Source organism: Pezoporus flaviventris, unplaced genomic scaffold, assembly GCF_033815535.1.
Source record: "Pezoporus flaviventris isolate CSIRO_AGI_PZ_B2104156 unplaced genomic scaffold, CSIRO_AGI_Pfla_v1 ptg000007l, whole genome shotgun sequence".
Taxonomy (NCBI): domain Eukaryota; kingdom Metazoa; phylum Chordata; class Aves; order Psittaciformes; family Psittacidae; genus Pezoporus; species Pezoporus flaviventris.
This window is the reverse complement of record NW_026892555.1, coordinates 68,832,286-68,849,419: the sequence shown is the minus strand read 5'-3', so window position 1 is coordinate 68,849,419 and position 17,134 is coordinate 68,832,286.

Genomic DNA, 17,134 nt, shown 5'->3' with positions numbered 1-17,134 from the left:
CAGTAACATTGACAAGACCTGGCTCAGTTATAGTGAAGAGAGTGACAATCCCTTCTAAATGATATTTGATTAACTCAAATAAGCCAGATATTGACATGATTTCCCTTAAATCTGGAGCCAATTCCTTTGAAATCAGCTTAGGTCTCAGAACTTATTATTTTAAAAATATAGCAGTACGCAGGAGAAATAAGACTAAAGGTTACCAAAACCACTTATATATTACTTTGTAACATTGAGTACTAGCTGGTACTAGCTGAGTACTACTGTTTTGCTATTTTTTTATAGGGAAAATTTCATGACATGCTAAAGTGACAGTGGCCTTTGGACCAAGTTTGTACTAACAGTAAGGGAAATGCACATAAAGTACTAAAACAATTACACAGAAGCACAGAAGGGTCTATATTAGGGTATAAGCAGTTATTCTAGTAGCTGAATGTCATTCTGACTGTTTCTACCCTGGCAGGGTAAGTGCCCCACTTAGTCACCTCTAAATTGGCAGGTGAAGGAAGAGAGAAGCACTTCGAAGTCCAAGGCCACCGGAGTAGACTGGTCCTGTCCACAGACATGGTACTTCCATGGTGCTTAAATGTTATTATTACTTTTCGTTTTGTTTTTTTTTATTGCCAAAACAATATAAGGGCTTTGTTTCAGCCCTCCAGAGTAGCATCTATAGAACAATGAGCATGTTCCATTTTGTGTACATGGTGTGGGCACCATGTGCAGGTATTTGAGGGTATAGAAGACTTGGTAAAATGGGAGGAGAAGGGAGGTAAACGTGGTGTAGTCATACGCCTATTTTTCTTTTAGGGATGACTAAAACCTACAATGAGAATGACTTTTTCTAAAAAATGAATCTCTAGAGTAATTTTCAGATATAAATGAGGAGGTCAAGAAATCAAATAGATCTTCAAATCAATTTTTCAAGTGTGCCTAAACAGATTATAAGAGTTGTTTACATGATGTAAAAAGAAAGTTTAATCTATGAACTGGATGGCCCCTCCAGCCTTTTCTTTCTCTGCTTCTGAGAGATTTTAGTTTTTCTCTTGCACCAACTTCTTTCACTGTTCATCTGTGCCCAAAGCTTGGCTTCAAAGAGCATTATATACTGAGGTGAGTGCAACTAAAAGTTTGAATGGCATTTCAAAGGGATTCAAAGAACTTGCTCTTGAATGGCTCCAGGTGAATAGTTTCACCTAGTGAACAATTTCAAGAATAGTTTTTTTCGTTTGTTTCCTTTTTTAAGCTTTTTATTTCTTCTCTCTCTGTCTGACTTTCACTCCCTATGAAAGTATAAAGAGAGGACCAGGTTGAAATGAGCACAGGAGGAAAAGGACAAATGTGACAAGGCAGGTGGAAAAGCAGGCATTTTTAACATGGAACAGTAATAATTACAATAACATGTGGCAAAAAAAGTCCTTGTAAATAACTTAGCCTGAAAACACAACATTTTAATAAGCACTAATCTTTATGTTACTGTAAAGTTTCTAATCTTTAGCGTTGGTGTAAAAAAAAATAAAATAAATCATTCTCACATGGCTATAGTCTGTATTGGCAAGTTTCTCTAATTTCCCAGCTTTGCAACTGAATCTAAACCGGCATGAAGTCACAGCAAATGATAAAAAGTAGCCAGAGCACTTCTTTACAGCTTAAATCAATGTCTGGTCTATGAAGATGATCATGATACATGCCTGAACTTTCACTGACATTTAAAATCTGAAATGTACTGACTTTGTCGTTTCTTGCACATGTGATCAATCAGCATTAGCAGACACAGTAAGTTTCTTTATATGTTACTATGCATCACTGAACCATTTATGGTTAGCATTTGTGTTTGGGATACAGCTGTCTAAATGACAGATGTCCATGTCCTTAGTAGGATATTCAAAGTAGTTTGGAATTCAGTTGTCCATTCCTTGTTGAAATATGTCTTGCTCCTCCTGGCATAATTAATATTTCAGAGTCAACTACTCTTTTACAAAAGATCTTCTGAATTTCAAATTTCCTGGCTATAATTTCACAAAGCATTCAGCACATTCAGGCTACTGGTTTTACGTCTGTATCTCCTGAGGACAGGAGATACAGGGATATGGAGACAGGAGATATTAAAGCATCTGACAAGGGGAATATAGGAAATTTTTAACAGGTCCAGAAAATACATGGAGAATGTTTATGGTTTAAAATGTGGGGCTTTTTTTTCCCAGATCACAAAGCTGAAAACCACTGTAAGAGCAGTACTACGTAAATATTATTATGTTTTCATTCAGTCAGGAAGAATAACAAAGGCAGAATATTAAGGACATAATATTACTGCTTGTCAATAGTTAATTTGGTTTACACATGGAAAGCAATATACACCATTTCTCCCCAAATTTTAAAATACCTTAGTATATTCTTATCGTAGACCATAGGCATACAATCCCTTTCTGGGATGTCTTAGGTGTAGGTAGTGAAGAAAACCTGACTTTTTCTCAGAAAAGTACTAAATCTGCCCAGCTGAAGCATCAAAAGTTTTCATCCTTCAGTCGAAGCCCTTTTGAAGAATCTGAATCTACATTTCTAAAATCATAATTTTTATTCATATTTTATTATTTGATATAATTTTACAGTAGTCCAGATGTATAGTTCAGGAACTAATGCTGGCTGGGTTAAAAGCGCCTTCCTGCATGAGATGAGTAACTTTTCATAAGATTTAGATGGTGACCTGAGAGGAAGGTAGGAAGGCAAGATTTAAGGGTTAACAGGCTTTTGATATGAAGACTATAGGTTTCAGCAGCATAACATGGAAAGAGAATAACAGCATGAGCAACATACGGCATATGCTACACCAGCTACTGCTACAGTTCAGAAGAGGGTATAAGAGCAGTACCCTGTCTTGTAACCCTACATAGTCACCATTATGTTCTTTCACTGAACTCTTAATAAAGATCACTGATGAAGGACCCTGCATCAGAAAATAATAAATAATTTGTCCAGTGTAGTATTTTAAGTTTTTCTGTTTCCACCTTGTGTTCAACTGCTCTGATTAGCAGAGAAGAGGTCAGTAAGAAAATGTGTTTTCTAACTTTGGAATTAAGTTAAATTTTAATTAAAAAAAAATTAGTAGAGCATTTATATATTTATTTATTTATTTATTTATTATCAGGGCAGACAAAGTTATTTTTCAAGTTAAGTTTGCACACCAAACATTTTTAAAAATGCAGCACTAACTTAATAGTAACCTAGTAGTGACCTAATTTGTAACCTAGCGCACACTTATTTAGGGAAATTTACTGATCCTTTACACCTTGGGAAGGATACAGTGAGAATTAAAAAATGCTTTGTTAAACAGCATTCTTTCCTAAAGACTTGTCTCACTTATCAAACAGTACATTGTTCCACATCTTCTATGTATTTATTCTTTTCTCATTGTTCTTTTGAGCAGCTTCTGGACACTGTTTCAAGCTCTTGTTTTACTGATAGAAATTCCTGTAACAAAATTGTTTTTCAATGCACTGCTAAAAAATGTTCATTTAAGGTGAACAACGGTTAGGATAGCTTCCCCTGTTGACGGATTGACAATAATGCTGAAGAAAGTATTTGCTTTTGGGCTTATTGTTTCACAGTCAAAAAGCTTGTGAGATCCAATAAATCTGCATTTATGCTTAACTGTTTCCTGCATCTTTGCTTGCTGGGCTACAGAACAAATTCAGGAAAGCAAACTTGACCTAAAAGCTCCATCAAACTACTACACAGACAATTATTTCTAAAGCTTCCTTGTTAGACTTTAAGCTCTTAAAATAATTTTTACACCATCAGAAATGGTAATTTATTCTGCTTTCTAAGGTTGTTTCTTTTTCATTCCACACGACCTGTATGTCTGTGTGTGATTTATGAACAAATGGTGTCAACCACAAATACTAGAGAGGGAGAGGGGGAAAACGTCATTTATTCCTTTCTCAGAGTAAATCTCTCTTTTGTACAGCTGTGTTGGTGAGATAAATGTCCAGGTCTTTCCTTTCCACTGAGCTGTCAAATATAAACTAAACAAAGGAAACTTCAAGAATAGTCCAAACTTGTTTCATTAATGAGAATATAACCATTATCTTTGATGTACTTTGAAAGAGATCTGGAAGCACTGGGTCAGGTGTCTAGCAACCCACCATAGCCTAAGGTCAACTGTTCATCTGAGTTTAGAATGCGATTTAGTTCCTTGGGTTCCTGTCAAAGCCCACCACGCTCTCGTTGGGAAAAGCCACTGTGGGAAATACTTTCCTGTGACTTCCAGTGAGACCCTATGGAATTCATGCCTATGTTTCATGTGTAGAATTATTATACAGCTACTATTTCACCTTGGGTCAGTCCACAACAACTTCAGCTGGGCAAGTCAAACGTATAATCTCCATCAGGAGATGTCAGATGCCAGATACACAGCATTGTATAGCCACACTACCCTCATGAGCAAGCCAGCATTCAGCAGAGAGGAAGAGCAAAACAGAAGTGATATTATCTTCCAGATGGAAGAGGTAGACCAAGTCGCCCACTACTGTTAGATTACTTTCACCTCAACTGAATCCTGTTTTTCATCACAGAAAGTCAGGGATCCATGTAGTCCCAGGTATTGCACAAATTCTTTAAGCAGGGTCAATTTGCTGTCCTTAAAGATCTTACAGTAAAACTTGCAAAGGTTAAGAGAGTAAAAGAGCACAAAAAAAAAAAAAAAAGACCACAGAAATCCATACAACATTCTCCAAATTACCACAGAGTATAAAAGAGGTCAAAAGCCATCCACCTTTTACTCTCCTCTCCCTCTGCCTGGAGAGCTTTCTACATTTCCATTCCCTTCCCAAGTTCACTGGTATCAATTGTTACATCATTGGAGACACTGAAGGGCAATGGCATGTGGAAGTGATTTTACCAGATTTTATAGGCTGCAGATAAGCAGGTCTCATTCTTGTTCTGATAAATCCATAAAATAATACATCAAATTCCAGTCTGAGAGACCTAGAAAAACATCTGTGTCTCTGTACTTATTTTTTATTAAATAATTCCTTGCCCTTGGGCCTGGGTTCAGCAAATGTTTCAGAACTTGGGCTTTCAGAAGTGTTTTGAGCAGTGGGACCTCTAAATTGTACAACTGTCATTATTCATTAAATGCTTCAGGCTTTTTTTACCACCTCCACCGTATGTTGCTTAAAAAAAATTTCTATGTTCAGCTAATCCATTAAGTATTTTCTGTACATTCAGCAGTGTGGCTGTGTTGTAAAAGTGCCTGCTTTCCACAGTTTTCTCTGTCAGTTTGGCTGCATTTCAGAGAATCGCATTTTCTTCAAGGATAGAAACACTGCAGTTGATTTTAAGAAACTGTAGTATGACTTTATCCTGCCTAGACTAAAAATTGAAGGCATTAAGACTGGCATCTAATAAAAGCAATATCACTCGAGAAAGGCTGTGCTTTTACAGACAATTTGACTAATTTAAACAATTTGCTCTTGGCTTTTTCTCCCCCTCCAAAGCAAATAAAGGGTTTAGATAATAGTAAAAAAGTTGCTTTGAGGGATACACAGAGCAGATTGTGCCGTTTCTCTTTTTTTTATATTTTAATGTGTAACACATTCTTATGGTTATATTTAGATTTTCAAATACAGTCCTTTTGATCCTCAAACTGCATTTTAAACCTGTTTTCCTGCTTCAATTTCACCAATACATCTCCTTTTTTACCTGCAAAAAAGGTAGAAACCTGTGGCTACCACTTGACTGTATCAGAGACTGATAGCATGGGAAGAAGAAACCTGTCTATCCCTGGGAAATGTAGTCAGAAAATTTTTCATAGCTCAGATTCTAAACCAAAATGAATACAAATATGCCATTTAAATAAATTTAACTCTCCTTGTTTAGTTTTGACCAGTTATTTATGTTTACAAAATATAGCTGAATTTTTCATATTATCCCATATATTCATTGATAGAATTGAACAAAATAACTTCTCATTCTAAAAGGATCAAATCAGACATGTTAGCTTAAAAAATCATATAGGTTAAACAGTGATATAAATCCACACTTTCCTGCAAGATGTTTCAGATTTGTTGTTGCTCCTGTTTAAAAGCAATCAATCCTTTAAATAATCCCTTCCAACTATTTCTGGGCTGTTTATCTGTTCACCTTCTTAAAAGAAAAAAAATACATAGCTGTCTTTGTTAATCTGAAGCAGACTAATCTTTCTGTATTTGGGTATCATCTGCTGTAGTGGAACATGGAACCTGAAATGACAAAGTCCATATTCTGATTATGAAAGATTGGCTTACACTACTGGGAAAATAAGACCACAATTTAAAGATTTTCCCCGTAATTTTCATGTCTGTTTTCTGTTTTGGGACTTTTTATTTCTCCTCTCTCTTTTCTTTTTTTTTTTTTTTTTTAAATTTAATGACAGCCAGTGATTTGAATTTGGGGTTTCAGCCATATGAATGTCTCTTTGCTTCACTGAGATTTCAACAGCTCTTGTCAGAACTTCTGGAAAATGCCTGGAACAGTGCTTTACTGAATTGAGGCCTGGGAAAAATATTTACAATGCTCAAGAAACATTACTTGCTAGTAAATCTAATCATAGACTATCCCTTACAAATGTAATTTTCACATTGTGATTACACTAGCTATAACTGAACTACAAAAAATAATCATGCAATATTATCATATATATTCATTAACAGAAGTCAAATTTTGCAGTTAATGATTGCTAGTAATGTTGTAGATAGAAAATTATCTTTGATGCTACTTCTAGCAATACAAGCAAATGACAAGATGCAACCATGATATCCTAAATAAAATTTTGGGCTCTTTTTATCAGCAGCGAGCTTTAATATTTTAAGAAACTTCCAGAAATGCAAATTACGTCTTTCATTTAATCAGACCTTCCAGTTAAATTACACAATGAATTTTCAGCTTGGCTCTAAAACTGTTCTCTTCCACAAATACCCTAGATGCTCAAGAGAAAACTTCATAAGCAGAGGTTTATGTGCTAAAAAGTAACAAAGAAATAACAGGAAAGTAATATAGGATACTTGACTTAACAATTAAAAACAGGTACATGAACCTTATGCCATAATTATGTCAAAGAAAAAAATAAAACTTTGCAAACTACTTTACTCTTGATTTGTTTACTGAACATCCTTCTTCGTTCCTGAAACATGTGCTGAGGATTACACAATATTCAGTTTGCTCTGTCTGAAATGCAAACATAAACAGGAATTTCATAAGGAGCTGTGTGTTAACTATAACTAAGAAATAATTTCAAAATACCCTATAGATATTACATTTATTCTATTTTAAGGGTTATAATCGGTCTTTTCAGAGGACAGAGGTAAGCTATCTGAGGTGAAATACCAAAACCAAGATACATCTGTGTGAAATATAAGCTTTCAATTTTTTTTTTTTTCCCCAATTATTTGCTTGGAAACAAAGACAATTTCTTCAGAAAAGTAGTCTTTTTCCTTAAAAAGTATCATATCACTTTGTGGGGTTTTGACTTCAGTTTTTGCAGTACTGAAGTCACAAATAATACCAAGCTTCTGTTTTTTTTTTCCTTACTATGAATACTTTTGGACAATCTGATCATTAGGCTCTCAATCATTTCATGCTGTTCAGTTCATTTTGAAAGAACTTCCCTATATTTGCATGCCCATGAGGTTTAAACAATAAATGCTAAATGAACTGCATGAGTCATGCACCTATGTGACATTTTGACTGAAAAAAATTAAAAGGAATTCAGAGTGAGTTGTCTGTACTAACAAATGCAGGAATCTTCCAAAGCCATGAAAAAACTAAGTTTGCTCTTCAAGCTGGACAATCATCATTACTTTGCCAATCTTAAATGTTGTACGTAATTTAAATGGGAATTTGTATGCTAACATTTTTATTATGCATGCTCAGACAATGGAAATATCAAGAAAAATGTCAATTAAAAAATGTTTGGTTTTGTTTGTTTTTTTTTGTTTTTTTTTGTAAAGATTAAAGCTGTATGACATGTACAGGGCAACCAGGTGATCAGTCCCAGTCATCATGGGCTTATGAATGGGTGGTTGTTTGACCAGCCTGACCTCCCTCTATGACAAGTTGAACCACTTAGTGGATGGGGGAAAGGCTGTGGATGTTATCTACCTAGACTTTTAAAGTCTTTGACACTGTATCCCCCAGTACAACCCTGGAGAAACTGACTGCTCATGTCTCGGATGGGTGTACTCTTCACTGGGTAAAAAACTGGCTGGATGACCAGACCCAAAGACTGCTGGTGAGTGGAGTTAAACCCAGTTGGCAGCTGGACACAAGTGGTGATACCCCAGGGCTCAGTACTGGGGCCAGTTCCATTCAATATCTTCACCAGTGATCTGGACAAGGGGATCAAGTGCACCCTCAGTGAATTTGCAAATGACACCAAGTTGGCCTGGAACGTTGATCTGCTGAATGATAAGGAAGGCTTTACAGAGGGATCTGGACAGGCCAGGTCAATGGGCTGTAGCCAACAGTATGATTCAACAAGGCAAAGTACCAGGTTCTGCACTTGGGCCAAAACAACTCCATGAGATGCTACAGGCTTGAGGAAGAGTGGCTGGAAAGTTGCCCAGAGGAAAAGCACCTGGGTGTGCTGGTTGACAGAACTAAACATGAGCCAGCTTGTGCCCAGGCGACCAAGAAGGCCAACCAGCATTCTGGTCTGTATCAGAAATGGTGTGGCCAGCAAGCTGAGGCAGTGATCATCCCCCTGTACTCAGCAGTGGTGGGGCTGTACCTGGAATCCTGTGCTCAATTCCAAGCCCCTCAATACAAGACAGACACTGAGGTGCTGGAACATAACCAAAGAAGGGCAATGAAGCCGATGAAGGGTCTAGAGCACAAGCCTTCCAAGGAGCAGCTAAGGAAACTGAAATGTTTAGACTGGAGAAAAGGAGACTCTGGGGAGACCTTATTGCTCTCTACAACTATGTGGGCAGTGGTCTTTTCTCCTAAGTAACAAGCAATAGGTCAAGAGGAAACAGCCTCAAGGTGTGCCTGGGTAAGCTAGATTGGTTATTATGAAAAATTTCTTCACAGAAAAGGTTGCCAAGCATTGGAACAGACTGCTCCCAGAGAAGTGGCGTGGTCACCATCCCTGGCAGTACTTAAAAGATGTGTAGATGTAGCACTTAGGGATATGGTTTAGTGATGGACATGGCAGTATTAGGTTAATGGTTTGACTCGATCTTATGGGTCTTTTCCAACCTAAATGATTCCATATTTCTATAATTGTATAGTGTTTCCTTGCATAAGCTACTGAAGTTGGCATAAGCTACCACTTAATTTTCCCTGGCTTATTCCACTCTCATACCGTATCTATTCAAGGCAGAACCACTCCCTGTTTGAAAGAATTGGGGTTGAATGAAGACTCTCACATCCTATATATGCAGTACTTGGTAAAAGAGAAATTAAAGTCAAGGAGGAAAGCAGTGAGAGTAAATAAAGAGAATGTGTTTTGGATTAAGGGTTATCTCATTTTTGCAGGTTTTCCAGAGAATGAAGAAACATAAGCAAATTGGAAGCTTATTTTGCCAGAAGCATATTTTATAACTAAATGTCCCCTTGCTTTTTTTTTTTTTTTTTTTAATTTGGAATTTATATTCCACTTCAGTAACATGCTGTTCTTCCAGGTCATCCAGAATGTACAGTTTTAATAGAGAGACCCTGGATCCTAATGTGGTAAAAATTTATGTGGGATTAGCCTGTCTTCCTCTCTTACTGGACTACAAACAAACAGTAAGGAATATTATCATATTTAAGTTACAGTACTGGAAAGAAAAAAGCCCACCATAATTAAAATGGAGTCGCTTTACTTCATGTATATATATATAATATATATATTAATTAGATTGGAAAAATGAAAGAAAATGGTGTAATCTTGAGACATCTATTTAATACCCTGCTCTGAATGACCTACTGTTGCATACTTTCTCTCTCATGGTTGATTATGTAGGTGTCTATGGAGACTACTCTCTCAACTTAGACATCCCTAAATTTGGGAAGTAAAAGTGTATCCTTCTCCTCCTGAACTTTTCACACACTAGAAATTTCTTCCTTCTTTTTTAGTCATAAATAAAGGATAATTCACCTGACACCAAGACACGACACTGTAACTGCAATATAAAAGAATAATTGGTTACTGTGCTTTTTTTTCTTTAGTAATGTGGTGAATACTTAATTTTAATGATTCCTTGGCCTGTGTTAGTTGTGCTGGTTACTGATACTTTGCAAATATCAACATAATGCCAAAATATATCTTCCTGTAAGAAGTTGATTATTTCATATGGTGTCCAGTATAAAACTCCAGCTGAATGATGTTAATTTATCATGGAAACATGATAGATTAACAGCAACAACTAAAAAAGCTTTCAGTGTAAACCAGAATAAATTGTCCATTTTAATAATTTATCTGAGTCTTTTATCTGCAGCTTTATCTGGAAAGCAGAATTGTGAAGATATTTCTCAGGCCTTAATGAATTATCAATAACATATCAATAGTTCTTATGTCATACAGAGTAGTAAAGGGTAAAAGAGAACAAAAAAATAAAGAGAATATAAGAATCTATCATTTAAAGTAAGTTAGTAAACTAGACTCTAGATGATTCTTTAGAAATTACGTAAAATCATGCGTCCTGTAGGTGAAACAAATAGCTCACATTGGTACAGAACTAGGGCTAGGAGGAGAAAAATAAAGACAAACAAAAGGATAGAGAACAAGATTTGTCAAAATATAAGACAAAACCATTTTCAAAAAAAAGCTCATACAAACTCATTTTTTTCTGATACTACACCAGGTATTTCAAGAGTGAGCAGTATAATAGTTGGGAGACTCCAAACAGAACTCTTAATTCAACTTCAAGTCGAGCCATTATCTCAGAATATAAGGAGCAAAATAACACATATTAGGTGGTTGTCTGGAGATAGCTTGCTCATACATTTTTTCCCAATATTTCTTGTCTGTGTATTTTTGTACAGATTAGGAAGTCTGAAATGTGGATTTTAAAGCCACCATGCTCTGAATGCCAAGAATGGGCCTAATACCTTTACAGGGGAAAGAAACTTTGCTGGTTAACAGCATTCTTTTCTAGCACGCTAGTAAGTCCTATTTAATAATATTCTACTTCTATTTGTTATTCTACTAATATTTACTTCTATTTCTGCTAAAGCCAGCTAGAGTTTCCTGAACTTACCCTTATTCAAAAACCATTTTAATACTTTGAGTGCAATTTTCTGCAGCTTGGCTTTTGAAATAATTACTGGAGCTAGTTTTACTGATCATTTCATCTGCTTCTTCATCTTCATGTTTCCATTATGCTTTACAGCAGAGACAACCTCTTTCTTTCAGACCAATGAAATATTTTCATTCCTCTCTCTGCCTGCAATTTCTCCTGTGCAGTAACGTTTTCCTTTTCTTGACTGTTACCTAGAGGCACTACCACTGTTGTGATGGGCTTGGCCTTGGAAGTGGTGGGTCTGTCTTGGACCCGCTAGCATTGGCTCAATAGAACATAGGGGAAGCTTCTGGAAGCTTCTCTCAGAAGCCACCCCTGTAGCTCCTCTGCTACCAAAGCCTTGAAATGTAAAACCAGCACATATGACAATACAAAATTAGCAGGAAATATTTCTGAAGAAGAGTTGACAAATGAACAGTTGATTTAATGATAGATGTTTATTATTTTGAAAATTTGAATAAGGAACAGATGATGTTTGATGAGTTGTTGGTCCAGTTGACTTTTATTTTGGTGGGATGGGACATTAAGTCTTTCTAGCTGAACATGAGGAGATGTTTGCAATATAAATGACAGTCACATTACAGATGAGATAGAAAATGAGTAAAAAAGTGGGAGAAAGTGAAAGCTTATATGAGATATACTTACATAACAAAGCTTTTGGCAAACAATATAGTTTTGTTTTTCAGGACACCCTTGGTTACTTTCTTCAAACTGTTTTATTCAAAAAAAAGGTAATGCAGCTTAAAAAATAATGCCCTTAAAACCCGTGCTCAGGACATCTTTCATTGCCTTCTTAGAATTGTTTGGCTCAGGTACTACCTAGCATGTGAGAAAAGATCATGCTGCATTTAGTGGGGGTCACAGCTTTCATTATTTGGCAAGTACAGTAATTTGGGAAGGCAGATGACTGAAGCTTCCTTTTAATTGTTAAATGTTTTGCTTCATCTTACAAAGACAAAGGAGAAGTACTTCTCTCTTCCACATCACTTACCTCAATGATCACTTAAGCATAAAATTAGAGAAAAGAGAAGAAAATCAAGGATGCTGTCAACTCCTAAGCACTATGCTAATGAAATCACTAGCTTCTGCATATGCTTTTTGCATAAAATTGTCTTCAAATAGCTTTTCCAACACAGTTCTTCTGACATTATTCTTTCATTAAATCATTGCCTGGTTAATTGTATCCTATTGATGATAGCAATTCATTGATGCTCTAGTTTCTTTTTATCAAGTAAAAGGTCACATCAACTGAAACCTGCTATTAAGCAAATAGCAAAGAAATTGAAAGCAGTAATAATAGTCTCTGCCTGCATACACAAGGTTGATCATGAAAAAAAGGTGGAAATATACATTTAAAACTAAACCATGTAAAAATATTGCAATATATGAAGAAAATATTATATGTTAAAATACTCTGTTTATACATAAAAAAAAGCAGAACTGAATTTATAACAATAATTAAAACTATAAATGATGTCTTTGGAGAAAAAATTATAGCATTGGTAGCTACCATATTTTTATATTTATAACTGTTGATAAACTACCTTAGGAACTCAGTTTCACTTATAAATAAATCAGCTTATAATTGTCTTATATGAAGTGCTCTTTAGGGAATTTTGTTTGGAACAGGAATATAATATTATAAACTCTCATAAGCATAGGGGACATTTCACTCTTTCTTCTCAATTATCTGTCGTTAGTTATCTTATGTTGTCATAAATACACAAGCTTGAAAACAGAGAAGGTAATAGACCTTAAGGAGAGCAACAAGTTACACAGCACAACTGCCAGGTGATGTCAGACACAGAGTGCTCCCCAGCAGTTCATAAAAAATTAAAAGAAAAATTTTGTTACAGATAAATGCAAAAATATGGAAAACTGAGAAGCTGAAGAAAACAAAAACAGTCAGATGAAGACACTTTGTTACCCTTTTTTTGGCTCAAACAGTGCTGAAACTTCTCAACCTAAGAATAAATTAGACATTCCAATTGAAAATGACAAAAAGAAAAGTTTGAGTTTTCCTGCTTTGTATCTTTCCATAATACAAACACTTCAATGATCTGAAATTAATTCAGAAAATTTCAGTGTCAATAAAGAGGTATTAATTTATTTTTATTGCATAAAAAAATGTCAGCCAAATTATTTCATCTGGTTCTCCCCTAGATACCTATTCTATTGTGCAGCTCTTATTATTATCTGAGCAATTCACAGTCTTGAATGTATTTATAGTCATAATAACTCTCTAAGGTAGTGCAATAGTACTGGTATGAACAGAGGGACAGCTCTAAAAAGGGGTCATAGCCCAGGGATATTTATTACTGAGTGGAATTTACATGCCTGAGTCAAGCATCTAACAACTCTGTCCATTAAAAGGCAAGAATTACATGCCAAGAAAAGATATTTGCAATCTCCAGCATACTGAAGAGAGAACAAAGGCAGCCAATAATTAACACTGAAAATCTGAACAAAATTATCTCCAACAAGATTAAATATATTTTTTTAATTTTATCCAAAACCTATTCATGTTAAAAAAAAAGACCAAAATAAAAAAAAAACAACAACAAAACAAGCAAACAAACTTCCTTAACTCTGGGGTTAAGCTCCTATTTATGTAGAAAATTACCTCACAATCAGTCTTGCCAAAAATATGATCCCTCCAGCCAGCAGAATTTGCAAGGGAGAAAGTTGCTCAAGTTTCAAAGTGAAAAGAGATGGCTGGAGGTAGAAAACCTAGATTCCTGTCAGTGTCCCTAAATCTCTCTCTCTCTTTCTTACATCAGATATAAAATGTATAAACAATTTAGGGTGATACGGCTGCTGTTAGAAATTCCCTTCTTCCTCTGTGTATTCTTACATGGGTTTACCTACTGAGGTATGGTTTAATTAAATGAAGTTATGGGTCTTCCAAACCTAAGCTGATCAATTCACTCAGGGCTACTGGGAACCTTTGCAGAGTTGCCAGTCCCACTCTGATGGCTGATGTTTCTCTGCCCTTTCAGCATTTTAAAAAAATCAAAATTAAGAGGTATTTGTGACCAATAATTATTTTTATGATTGTTTAAGTGGTATCCTCCTGGTCTCCAAATGTTGAACTGATAGGCCATTAGATGCAGGGTTTTACTCTGATATATATTGAATAGTAAGAATGCTCCTTTCCCTATGTGAACTCTGCTCTTGAAGACCAGAGCATGAAGTGGGAATCATGAAAACAGCCACACTGGGTCAGTTCAACAGTGGTGTATTCATCTCCAGAAGCACAGCAGCAAATTTTTAGGGCTAAGTATGTTACAATCTCATTTTATTCCTCGTGAAAGTGAGTATTTTCTTGGCTTGAGTGTTAAGAATGCATTTTACCAAGCGATCTGTCCAGCTAACATCTCCTCAAGAAACTTGGGATGTTCTCAGTCTCTTCCTCCTCTCTTCAGCTGGATCCAGTACTGACTGCCACTGCTTACCGGTATAGTGTATATGGCAGTAAGGCTATAATCTAACCACACTCTTGACCCTGCTAGTTTTAAAAAGTCTTAGCTTGTTCCTTTTTCTTTTTCTTTTTTTTTCAAAATATATTTTGGTAGATTTTTAAGGAGCAGAAGCAACCAAGCAGGAAAAGAGTTGTAAACTGGTTTTACCCTTTTCATTCACAGATTCAGTCCCGTGACTTTAAAATCTGATAGTGAAACATTTACTGTTTCAACACATGGCAGAGGCTGTTGCTTACATTAAAAATAATAAACTAGGATATGAAATTCATTACATAGAATTATTTTGCAGCCTATTTATCACAAGAACAAGACTGATGGAACATATGTGATTATAAAGGATGAGTTCACATTTTCAGTAGGTCCCAATTATTAATTTACCAGTGGATCCACTTGTACTACTTTTAGGAATGTTGACAAACAAACTGAAATTAGAGAATCAAATGAGCTGAGGCATGATCACAGAGGACAGGACACAGAGAATGAGAAGAAGGTGAGACATGATGGTAGTGGAAAGAACCCACCACAATGACACATTCATGTGACTATTACTGGGCATGAGCTTCCTTAGCAGAGTGGCATAGATACACAAAAACAAACTGTACTTTATCATAGAGTTGTTGAACAATAAAGCAAATAAAATTTTAAGTAGGAATGCCCCATATTGGTTATGTGTTGGCCTTTGGGATCTGTAAAACAGCTAACTACAGGATTTTCAGTTTTGAGAAGAGTGATGTACCATTGTATTTGGCTGCCAAAAAAAAGCCAAGAGTGGCTCTGAATATGTTAATAGCAACCACCAACAGGCCTGCTATTAGTCTGGCCATTATAACAGGTGGCTGTAGTTAGCAAGGGACATTAACACAGGTTTTTTTCTGTACTTCGCCATATGGTTCCCATTAATTTAATGCACACACAAAAAAGGAAGAATATTTGTCAGCAAGCAAATCTTCCTCTTTAAGCATCTTGTCCAAACCCCAGGTACCTGTGAGATAATTTTGCTAAATAAAACATTATGGCCCACATGCTTTTCCATGCAATAAGCAGTAATGGGTATTTTAACAAATCTATGGCAGCCTCCTCAGGTTGACATGATGTACGCCCTTAACAAGAAAGAGCTTCACAGTGCAGTAGATGGCAGTAATAGAGTAATAGTTATACAATGTCAAACCCAATAGTACATTACAAAGACAGAGCTTTGATTGCTCATAGCCAAAAAATAAAAAAAGAGTCTAGCATTAAGAAATTTTCTCCTGTATTGCCAACCTAGACATAGTGATCTATTTCCACACTGTTCTGTTACATCCAAACAAAACCATTCAAGCTGGAAAAGGTATTCCCTGATTTTGCATTAGGAAATTTGCCTGTAAAGGCCTGCCTCAAAAAAAAGATTGAAGGAAAAGAAAATTAAAAGGCTATAAAATTACAAATAGCATAAAGAAAATAAAGAGAATTTAAGCATTAATCACTGTCCACATAATGCAGGAAAAAGAGGGTGTCACAGGAATTGATAAAGCAGCAGGTTACAAATGAACATTTAATTATTTCATGGAGAGTCATTGCCAAAAGGTATTGTGTATTCCAAACATTTAGATGAGTTTAAATGGTAGAAAACAAATTTGGGAGAGAAGAAACATTTAAGGTCTCTCATAAACATGTTCTTAAAGTACATATTACTAGCAGAAAGGAATAAGAGGAATTAGCACTGTTTTACCTCTCTTTTGCTAGCCCCTCATGAAGGCTTTTTTGGCTAGACCATCTCATCCTGAATGGTGCTTCCTATGCTTTTAAGAGCTGTGCAAATAAATATGCATACAAGTCAACACTTTACAGTATACTTCAGCCTTCTTCTTGCATGTTTTAAGTTTTAGTAAAGACTTTCTTGTAGGAAGGTCACGGTTTCGTTTGCAATATTGTTAAGGAAATACATAAATTAAAATTTCTATTGGATTAGTTCCAGTGGGACTAATGAGGAATAAGCTTCAGATATTGCATTAGAAAAATGTTTTTTTAGGATTCAAGGAGGATATACAAAGTGTGAATACACTGGAATTTGGATAGGACTTAGATCATTCATAATCATAATCACTGATATAGAAATCACTGCCATTGCAAATTTTCAAGTTTGAGAGATTGGCTTCAATAATATCAAGGTAACTGCATTCTGAGTTTGGCTCACTTATGTTTTTCCAGTAAAGATATAAACTCAAAACTTATGCATTAAAAAGTTTTATGATATATATAAGCAATACGCATAAAAATCACTACATGTCAAGAGATTGCATAAGAGCTTTTGAACCTTTTTATCTGTACTGAGATGTCTGTCTAGCCTTAATCTAGTATTATAGGCTATAGACATAAACCTGAATGAAAACAAGTGCTGAACTCGTTTGTGAG